The sequence below is a fragment of the Sinocyclocheilus anshuiensis genome, unplaced genomic scaffold (assembly GCF_001515605.1).
Source record: "Sinocyclocheilus anshuiensis isolate Anshui unplaced genomic scaffold, SAMN03320099.WGS_v1.1 scaffold1614, whole genome shotgun sequence".
Classification (NCBI taxonomy): Eukaryota; Metazoa; Chordata; class Actinopteri; order Cypriniformes; family Cyprinidae; genus Sinocyclocheilus; species Sinocyclocheilus anshuiensis.
In genome coordinates, this window is record NW_015547777.1 from 235,175 (window position 1) to 247,089 (window position 11,915).

Sequence of the window (11,915 nt, forward strand, 5' to 3'; positions counted from 1 at the left end):
GAAATCTCTTGTAACATTATAAATGTCCTTACTGTCACTTTTGATCAGTTTAATGTGTTCTTGCTGAATAAAAGTACTGACCCCAAACTTTCAAACAGTAGTGTGTGTATATGTATATATACAGTATATATATATATATATATATATACTGTAGCTTTAAGAACTGTATTAACTACACCTAAAACTGAATTTAAAAATGTATAAAAATATTTCATAAAAACATAAAAGCAAAAAAAAACAAGAAAAATACAAAAACAAAAAATTACTAAAACTTTAACTAAAATAATTTGAGGATGGAAAAAATAAAAATAAAAACTACACAGTAAAATAGATTTTTTTTTTAGTTGGCTTTATTGGTATGATTATAAATGTCTTTACTGTCACTTTTGATCAGTTTAGTGCGTCCTTGATGAATAAAAATATTAATTTATTTTTTTAATCTAACTTACAACATTGCTATCTAACTTTTCAACATTGATAATAATCAGAAATGTTTCTCGAGCAGCATATTATAATGAAGATAATAATTCATAGAAAACATATAATTCTGAAGATCATGTGACACTGAAGACTGGAGTAATGATGCTGAAAATACAGCTGCGCATCACAGAAATACATTACAGTTTAACAGATATTCACACAGAAAACAGCTGTTTTAAATTGTAAAAATATTTCACAATTTTTACTGTATTTTTTATCAAATTAACGCAGCCTCGGTGAGCACAAGAGACTTAAAAAAAACATTGATAAATCATAATGGTTCTGAACTTCTGACCAGCAGTGTAACTCATTTAAAATTACACTGAGTTTCATCTAAAACACTTACTAATGAGAAAGACAAGCAGTTTATTATACAGGAACCCACAGAACGAGTGAAGCAGAATAACAGCCGGAGCAGAAGTGTAAATGCGGAACAGGACAGAAAAGAGATTCTCTTTCATAGGATACACAAGCAGAACTATATTAATTATGATATATAAAGCATATGTGTTTAAACTAGTGCAACAAGCACTGAAGATGGCGGCATGTGTCATATATTTAACGTCCATCACTAATCGTCAGAGCAGCAGATGTCCGTGTCTCCTCGTGCGATGGTCAGGAGGACACAGAATACGGTCACATATCAATCTATGAGAATTAAAAATCAGGCATCGGATGATAAAGTAAACTACACAGGCAACACAATTCCAGTTGGCCGTCTGGGTTTATTAAAATGCACAGTGTAAGAAAAATATATTTTTTAAATTTTCTGCCAGGATATTTTCTGTTTTACAGACATTTCCTTTAAACCTAAAACACAGTTCAATGCCATGCATGTTTCAAAATACAGGGGAAAAAAACTGTGACAAATCAATATAGAAAATTGCTTTAGTATTTCTGTCTTGTTTTCCAGTACAAATATCTAAACATTCTTAAATCAAGATACATTTACAGGAGAAGCAAAACTATTGAAGATCATAGTTAAGTCTTGTTTTCTGAAAAATGCATTAAGTGGGTTTATGCTTAATAAAAATAAATAAATAAATAAATAAAAAATCTTAATCAATTGGCAGATTTTTAGAAAAACAAAAATTTGTTTTAAGCATAAACTCACTTAATTCTGATACATAAAAAAATATATATATATATATAAATATATATATATATATGAATGTCCAAAAATATTTCATAAAAACATAAAAGCAAAAAAAAACAAGAAAAATACAAAAACAAAAAATTACTAAAACTTTAACTAAAATAATTTGAGGATGGAAAAAATAAAAATAAAAACTACACAGTAAAATAGATTTTTTTTTTAGTTGGAATTATTGGAATGGGTGCGTTTTACAAGAAAGTACTATTAGTGTCAAACATAAGATTTAAATTTTCGTATACATATCTTTAAATAATCAGGCACCCTTATATCTTGCAATTTAACCTTTTGATTCCTTATAATCCCCCGAGAGCTTTGCGCTCAGAAGATACTAAACTTCTTGTAGTGCCCAGAACTAATCGTTGTCAAAAAGGTGATTTTCAGTAATGAGCTGCCTGTCAGTGTTTCGAAATCTGCTGAAATCTCGTTTTGTGTTAGCAGCTTATGACAGTAAAACTTTACCGTGTGTGGTATATGCGGTGTCTATATGTGTGCTTATCGTTTAGTTTTTTCTGTAAAGCACTTTGGTCAACACCTGCAGTGTTATATGAATAAACAAGATGAGACAAGATGAACTTTTGGCCAAGATCTTGTACTGACAAAGGGAAAGTCGAACCCATATTTAAAGCTGACTCCAGCACATCCCAAAGACTTTCAACACAGTCCTTCAGAGTTTAGCTCCAACACACACACCTATAACTAACCCTGAATAACTTGATTGTCTGGATCAAATGCAGTTAACCCGTTTAATCCCACCGGTCACAATAGTGACCGTAAAAAAAGTTTTCATTTATAAAGCTCTAAAAACCTTACTGACTGATGTTTTAGTGCTTTTATTCACATATATTCAGTTTTGTTGAGTGTGGTCATAGAATGAGTCACAATAGTGAGCGGTGGGATAACAGTGAACTTAGGTTTACAATATAAATCCAGTTGCAGTTGCTAGTGAAAATTACACTAAAATGTTGCAAATACAAAATATTGCACAAAATTTACAATATTGATGTTGTAATACTGGTAGCACTAATATAAACATTTGATGTTATATTTTACAAAAAAGTAACAATTTTGAAATGCGCTGTTGGTTGAATGTTTTTGTTCCTATCAATGTTGCATAAAGTTTTTTTTATGCATAATAATAATAACCCTAGAATGTGATCAAACAGTTTAAAATAGCTGGGCTAAGATATATAACAATTTTTATGACTGCAGAAATATGTTAATTCAGTATACACATTATCCCACCAGTCACAATTGAGCCCGATGAATCTTGACATTGATATTGCATTGATATTGTATTGATATTGTATTGATATTGCATTGATATTGTATTGATATTGCATTGATATTGTATTGATATTGTATTGATATTGTATTGATATTGCATTGATATTGTATTGAAATTGTATTGATATTCATTGTATTGGGGCATCAAAAAAGCTCAAATATAAGAGTTTTTCTCTGTGTCACATGATCGCGACATGATTCCCAAAACTTCCATTTGTGCTTTTTCTGAGTTTCATCACTATTAGTATATTCTGTTATTAGTCATCACTGAGTAGATGTGTCTAAGCGTTTGACTGGTTGTGTAAATTAGGCTTAGATCAGATCGTAAAGTCAGTTATTCATCACAATGTTAGTGAATTAATTGAGTGCTTAAGTGCTTTTTCACAGTTTTATTCTTTAGCATTGTTGTGGATTTGTGTCCGAAGGCCATCCAGCTGTCTCTTCTCCTCTCTTGCCTGGCGGCTACAACTGAGGGACAAAAATATCCTGCGGGATCCCAAACGAGGCTCTTACGGTGAGGTAAAAAGTGCATGTAAATGAAAAGTGTGCAAATGTTAAAAGAGTGTTAAATCGCATCCAGCTGTCACTGTTGCATGCAATGCTTTCTGCTCTATTCTCAAAGCTCTGGGTTCGAGGTGTCGATGCACGACTGCAGATGGGATGCGTCTCAGTCGAACCCAGAGCTTTGAGAAGAGAGCAGAAAGCATCCCCCTGTGAACCCCCACATGGTACAGCTGGAGGCTTCGATTATTTTAGTAAGAGCTGGTGAATCCCAGCTGCCATGCAGAGGCTCGTCGGCATCGGTGAAGATGGCAGACATGGAGTTTGTGGAAGTGTTTGAGTCTCCAGGGAAAGGCAGGGGTCTGCGGGCCACCAGAGAGGTCTGGGCTGGAGACGTTCTGTTCGCTGAACCCCCTTTCGCTTCGGTTGTGTTTGAGAGGTAAGAGGTAAAACGAAACACGATGACGGAGGAACGCCAGGTTTAGTAGATCAGAGCGATGATGGAGTATATGTGACCCTGGAGCACAAAACCAGTCATAAGGGTCCATTTTTTTAAATTGAGATTTATGCATCATCTGAAAAATGCTGCTCAAACTGTAACGTTACAGTAGCGTTGTGACTTTAATTTTTAGTCATTTTGTTTTGTGTTTTTGTCAGTTTTAATTTTTTCTGTTGTTTTCAGTTTTAGTTATTCGGGTACATAAAGATTAAAATAAAATGAGAAATGTTGCCTTGTATTTCTGTTAACATTTATGTATTTGTTTTAAGAAGTGAACATTGTTTTTACGGTTTTAGTTTTAGTTGACTGCGATAACCCTGTTCCAGAGCAACGCAAAATATAGAACACAACAGACTTCAGATATGAAGATGAAATAATCTGATGTGATTGAGGTGCAATTATTACAATGTGTGAGAAATTAAAGTGAAAGAGGTGATTACGATCATAATATCATTAAACTAAAATCATAAAGATGTGTGTTACTTGAAATAACTGAGATTAAATAATAATAAAAAAAAACTAAAATCATGAAAATAAAGATTTCTTTTACTTGAAATAACTGAAATAAAATATGGGGGACAAAAATAAAAAATAAATAAAACTAAACAAAATTCATTCATTGTAATCAAGTGAATGTTAACTGACACAAAATAAAATATAAAAAATACTTAACATTTTAGAAAAATTTCTAATTTTTCCTTAAATTAGCTTTAAGAACTAGAGTAACTAGAGCTAAAACTGAACTGTATGTAAATATTTCATAAAAACATAAAAAAAACAACACAAAAAAACCCCTACAATTTAACTCAAATTAATTTGAAAATGGAAACTAGATTTTTTTTGTATGAATTATTGGAATGGGTGCGTATTTTAGTTTTTATACTTAAAAACTCCGTATTTAATTCAATGTGTTTCTTTACTCGTACAAGCGATTTCTAAGTGAAAATTGTTTTAAAATACTTTTTTTTTTTTTCTAAGTGTAGCCTAATTCAAACCATTACTATTGTACATCAGTGATATTTCAATAACGCTGATGAGCATTGCTTTTTAAATGATCAGGGGTCGGTTCAGTCGTGTCATGTGCTCTGTGGCTGCTGATGATCTATATATAACTTTAAGATCATTTGTGTTACTCAAACTCGTCTAAAAACAGCCCGTAAAATCAAGATTAGATTCAAGCAACTCAGGATGAGAAGTGAAGAATCTTAATTGCTCACCGTGAAGAATGACCTAATAAAACATTACTGTATCTGTTGTTTCTGATCCAGTCACGCCGCCAGCATCTGTCACAGCTGTTTCCGGCGGCAGCAGAAGCTGCAGCGCTGCGGTCAGTGCAGGTTAAGAGCACAAGCAGGAGTGTGCTGCTGTCAAGAGCTACGGCAAAGTGCCCAATGAAAACGTCCGGTAGGAGCCTAAACTCTTCGTGAGCTCGTGCTTTTAATGCATGCTAGCAATGTCTAAAAGCATGGTGGCGAAAATGCAAAAATGCATTTTTGTCATTTTCCATTAAAATACCCATTAAAATGTTGTGTACGTGTTGTGCATTGACTTTGCTCACACAAGGTAAAACAACTTTTTTTTTTTTTTTTTTTAATTGTTATTTTTTGCAATTTTCGTCCCCCCCCATCTTGATACACTTGTGGTTTTCTTGGTCATTTGATTAAACGTAGGCGTAGGCTTCATTGAGCTCAGTTTTTGAGTGAATATTGAGTCAACAGTTAATGCTTTTTTCGCTCAGAAACTCACAAAGGTGCATAAGCTCAGATCAGTGAGGCCAGAAAAAAGTCAGGATTGTGAGATAAATAATCACAAATACCTTTTTATTTGTTTATTCTGTGCCAGAAACAGGCTTCCATGTGTTCAGGTCATTTTGACCCGGATTTTCTTTTTCTCTAAATTCTCGTAATAATCATATTTGAGAAAAACTTTGCCTACACATGGTAGAAAACAACTGCACAAACAATTTTTGATAACTTTTTTGATAACGGCCTACAAAAAAATTGCTTGCAAATCTCTCATTCGGCTATAGTTTGATCAAATCTTGGATTCAAACTTGTTTTCTTTCATTTAGCACAGGTTTTGTGTTTCTTATTAGAGCTGATTGATTGCAGGTCTCATTGATCTGTGCTCATGCGCCGAAAATATTCACAAATAATGCTTTTTCACTCAAAAACTGAGGTGCATGAGCTCAATCAGCTCCAATAAGAAACACAAAACCTGTGCTGATTGAAAGAAAACAAGTTGATTAATAGATTCAGTCCATTATCAGATAATAATACAGCATGATGAGAGATTTATCCATGTTTGACTGGGATTTTCAGCAGCAGAAGGGTTAAATCAAGATGCATTTACTTGAAGCAAAATACTGTCATATTAAATCTTGTCCTATGAAACAATCTTCAGAATTAAGTGATTTCAAACAAGAAAAATAATCTTAATTCAAAGGGAAAACGATTACTTTTTTGACCCCATTTGTGACCCTGGAGCACAAAACCAGTCATAAAGGTCACTTTTTTGAAATTGAGATTTATACATCATCTGAAAGCTGAATAAATAGCTTTCCATTGATGTGTGGTTTGTTAGGATAGGACAATATTTGACTGAGATGCAACTATTTGAAAATCTGGAATCTGAGGGTGCAAAAAAATCTAAATATTGAGAAAATCATCTTTAAAGTTGTTCAAATGAAGTACTTAGCAATTCATATTACTAATCAAAACTGAAGTTTTGATATATTTATGGTAGGAAATTTACAAAATATCTTCATGGAACTTGATTGTAATATCCTAATGATTTTGGGCATAAAAGAAAAATTTATAATTTTGACCCATACAATGTATTGTTGGCTATTGCTACAAATATACCCCAGCGACTTAACACTGCTTTGGTGCTCCAGGGTCACATTTAATAATAAACTAATTTAGCTTCTCAAGTAAATATATCTCGATTTAAGGACGTTTGTACTGGAAAACAAAACATTTGTGCATTTATGCTGGTGTTTTCAGCTCAGCGAGTCTGTTTTATTTTATGTCATGTTTAGACGTTGCTCATGTTTCCTTCACAGCCGAGATTAACCGTCTGCATGTATGCAGCATTCACGCTCAAATTATGTGAAATCTGATGTTGTGTGTGTTAGTCTTGCCGCTCGCATCTTGTGGCGTCTGGATAAGCATGGAAGCGTGGTTTCTGACACAGCTGACCGCGCTGGAGGAGCTGGAGGACCACATCTACGACATCTCCGAAGACGACCTCAAGGACTTCAAAGTCGACATACACAACTTCCTAGACTACTGGCCTCGGTCCAGCAAACCACACACAGTGGACAGCGTCTCCCACATCCTCGGAGTGGTGCGTGCACTTACAGTCGTCATGTTAGATGCTGAGATGTGCAGGTGATGTGTTGTGACTCTTCTTGTGACAGATCAACTGTAACGGGTTTATGGTGAGCGATCAGCGAGGGCTGCAGGCCGTCGGCGTCGGTTTGTTCCCGAACCTGTGTCTGGTCAATCACAACTGCTGGCCCAACTGCACCGTCATCCTCAACAGCGGCAAGTAAGTCGAGAAACCCCAGTCTTCACATCCTCTGGAGGAGCGTGAGAGCAGACAGGTGAAAGTATGGTGGGTGGGAGAGGAATCAGAGAGAAGATGGCAGAGGAACTGAGAGTCGGGAAGGCTCATGTGATTCAGGCTTTCCGTGAAAAGCATGCATTAACCGAAATACTGTGGCCTGTGTGCACCATAGGCCTACAGAGATCATTAGAGTTTGGCATGTACATGCATTTTTGTCTAATCATGTTTGTGAAATGTCACATTCAACTCATGATGTGCAGAAAAGAGCTTCTCGGTCAGCAGGATGCAACTGAAAGAGAGCACAGAGAATGACTTCTGCTACAATTGTATCATTATAAACCAGAGAGTTCCGGTCCTTGATTCTGATTGGCTGAGCCACGTTCGAAGCTGTTGTAAATGACTCTACAAAGTAACATACACCTTTGTTTATGTTTGTGTGTTGCTCGGCAACCACTTTGTAGCAACCACAACTGTTTCTGAGGAGCTACATTGTTTGGTGGAAGAATACTGTTTTTATTAATATCATTACACTTTATTTGCTCTGTTTTATTTTGTGAAACCTTACTACATATATGGAATAACCGATTTATAAAAGCAATAAGCCTCGAGAAGCCGTGGTTTACAGTGAATTTATAACAGCTAAGCTAACAACGCCCCTTATCTGTTATAAATTCACTGCAAACCACGGCTTCTTGGGGCGTATTGCTTTAATAAATCATTCATGTCAGATACACTAGTATTCAAAAGTTTGGGGTCAGTAATTTTTTATTTTAAATGATATTAATATTTTTGTTCAACACGGATGCATTAAATTGATCAAAAGTGACAGCAAAGACATAATGTTAAAAAATATTGCAATATTCACAAAAAAATGATACTCAGTTTTAGCCTAAGTGGTTGCAATCAATTTATTTTAGCTACATTTAAATAAACAAATTTAGTTGACTAACTTTCAGCAAAATTTGTTTATTTAAATGTAGCTCAAATAAATTGATTGCAACCACTTACCTTAAAAAAATTAGTAAATTCAATGAATCATTTTTTTTCAGTGTACAAAAGATATTAAAATTGTAATTTACAAAAGATTTAAAAAATTATGGTTGTTTCGAAAATATTATAATTATAATTTACTAAAGTGATGTAAAGTGACTATTATAATGTTACAAAAGATTTCTATGCTGTTCTTTTGAACTTTCTGTTCATCAAAGTATCCTGAAATGAAATAAATGCAAATATTTATTTAAAGCAGATAATACAAAAATATTAAACACTGATAATGTTGAAAACAAACTGATTTCTCATCTTCTCTATCTTGCTTGCTAATCTAGTTTTCTTATAATATATAGTAATAATAATAATATATATTATATCTAAAAAATATTGATGTCTCTTTGATGAATTGCTTTGGATAAAATGCATGAATGTAAATGTGGTCATCAGAATATTAGAATGATTTCTGAAGATCATGTGACACTGAAGACTGGAGCAATGATGCTGAAAATACAGCTTTGATCACAGAAATAAATTACAGTTTAACAGATATTCACATAGAAAACAGCTGTTTTACATTAGAATAATATTTCACAATTTCTACTGTATTTTTGATCAAATAAATGCAGCCTCGGTGAGCAGAAGAGACTTCTCAAACTTTTGAACACTAGTGAATACTGTAGGCTTATCCTATTGAACATTCTGTCATCATTTACTCATGCTCATGTTTGTAGCTCGGGTTATACAGGGTTTGGACATTAGAGCACATATATAATGATGACAGAGTTTGATTTCTGTCTGAAATATCCCTGTAATGATGGGTGGTTGGTCCATTTGTCGTCTCTTCTAATCTCTTTCACACCTAATAGCAGACTCTTCCAGCACATCTCTGTCTTGACAGATGCCACAACTAATTACCATTTAATATGCAAATATATGTGAGTTTACGACTTCCTGCACTCGTCTAAAAAACAACATTTGTAAGCTTTGTCTGTGTGTGGCATTGGGTCTCATTCATTAAGCATGCATACACACAAACACGGCAAAAACTAAGGTTCTTTCTCAGTATTTCTGTCTTGTTTTTCAGTTCTTAAATCAACATTCTTAAATCAAGCAGTACTGTACTGTTAGATGTCTTTATTTATTTATTTGAATCTAATTTTTATTAATTTTATTAATTAACTCATTTTATTATCTAATTAATTATTATATAAACTAATTAATTAATTTATTTAAATCTTATTTTTTTTATTATTGATTGCATTATATACATTGCAAAATATTTCTGTCTTGTTTTCCAGTATAAATATCTAAAACATTTTTAAATAAAGGCATAAAAATACTTAAAAATGTATCAAAATTAAGCAAATTCATGCATAAACTAGAAAAAATATCTGACAGTGGGGTCAAAAAAATAAACGTGGGAAAACGACTCTTTTTCTGACCCCACTGTCAGATATTTTTCTTGTTTTATGCATAAATTTGCTTAATTTTGATGCATTTTTCAGAACATGTTTTGAGGTATATTTACTCGAGAAGCAAAATGACTTAAGATATTAAGTCTTGTTTTCTTTAAAATAAATAAAGATAAGTGCTTTTATGCTTAAAACAAGAAAAAATAATCCAGTTTATATAATCCCATCGGCAGACTTTTTTTTTCTCATTTTAATCTCAAATTCACTTAATTTTGATTATTTTTTTTTCAGCAGTAAACAAGACTTCTCAAGTAAATATACCCTGATTTACACATTTCTAGACAAAAATCCTAAATAATAAAATATTTGTGCATATGGACATTTTCACAAACAAATCAAAATCATTCGTACTGAAATGTATTCTAAATTTACAACAACAATGAAAAAAGTAGGAACTACTGAAACCACTTTAAGATGTCACTTAAAGATGTTTTTTGTGTTTGTACTGGTTTTGAGGACGACAAACTTCTTGTTGCGCGTCTTTAGTGAATATCGTGTTTGCAGAGAGCGACGAAGTTGTGAAATTTGACGTGGAAATTTTTCATGAGAATTTCTCCTGTGCGTATGAATCTGAATAATCCATGCGATTATCAGTGAATAAGACCCATTGCTTTTGTGCCTGCGGTCAGATCGAGTTAAGACGTTGTATATGATCGTTATGTGGGTCTATATACAGAACTCATCTGTTTTGTGTTTCTTTCTTGATCTGGAGGGTCTGTTGGTGCGGGAACTGGTTGTGAGATCTGCTGAAGGACTAGTAGACTAGTTATCTGTTTGGTTTCTAATCTCATTTTAAACCCACTGAGTCCGTCTGTGTCGCAGAATTGAGCTGCGAGCGCTGGGAAAGATCAGCCCTGGAGAAGAAGTGACCGTGTCGTACGTGGACTGTCTGAAGATCGCAGGCGTTTGCTGAAGCAGCAGTATTTCTTCGACTGCGCCTGCGAACATTGCACTAACAAAAAACCAAAGACGAGCTGAAGATGTCCGGAGCCGTGCTGGAGGGAGAGAAGGTGAATTCAGTCACTCAAAAATGTCTACTGGCCTAAAATAGCACATCTGAAGCTTATTTCTGCCGTGCAATACAAGTATAAAACAAAGTAATTGTGACTTTATCTCACAATTCTGACTTTGTTCTCAGAACTGCATTCTTTATATCACAATTCTGAATTATACATGTGCAATTCTGACTTTTTTCTAGAAATTCTGAGTCTAAATCTCGCTATTTTTCCTCAGAAGAGACGTAAACTCAGAATTCGGAGAAAAAACTGCGAAAAAGTTTTATTAATTAGTAGTAACTTTTTGCGATTATGAGATATAAGTGGGCAATTCTAAGATAAAAAGTCATAATTTTTTGTTGTAATTTTGTTGTGTTTTTGTCATTTTTATTAGTTTTTGTTTTTTAAATATATTTTTAAAAATAAATTTTTTTTTTAAATATATTTTATATTTTATTCATTTTTATTTCAGTTTTAGTTATGTTAGTACTTCAACTTAAACTAAACCAAAACAAAAAAAAAGAGAAACGTCAATGGCAAGTAGATGAAATAAAATAAATTCAAGTTTTTTTTATTTTACTTCAGTAACAGTTACTTTGTTGCTTTCAATCCTGCATGAATATCTAAACATAACTAATATCTAAACATAAATAACAGATTTGCAAGATGTAAACTCAGAATTATTTATAACTGTTTGTGATTGTGAGATATAAACTCGTAATTCTAAGATTAAAAAGTCGCTGTTTTTAAAATATTTTTATTTTGTGGTGTAAATAAGACTCCATTCACATCTTCATCATAGAAATACTGCAAAAATCACAGCACTGCATCGGATTTAAAGGAACACTCCACTATTTTTGAAAATAGTCTCATTTTACAAATCCCCTAGATTTAAACAGTTGAGTTTTACCGTTTTCGAATCCATTCAGCCGATCTCCGGGTCTGGCGGTAGCACTTTTAGCTGT

The 11,915-nt window shown here is 33.3% G+C and overlaps 1 pseudogene; it reads left to right on the forward strand.

Annotated features, from left to right (window-relative positions):
• The first annotated feature begins 3,738 nt into the window (after positions 1-3,738).
• LOC107704575 (histone-lysine N-methyltransferase SMYD1-like) overlaps positions 3,739-11,915 on the forward strand; it is a 13,278-nt pseudogene continuing 5,101 nt past the window's right edge.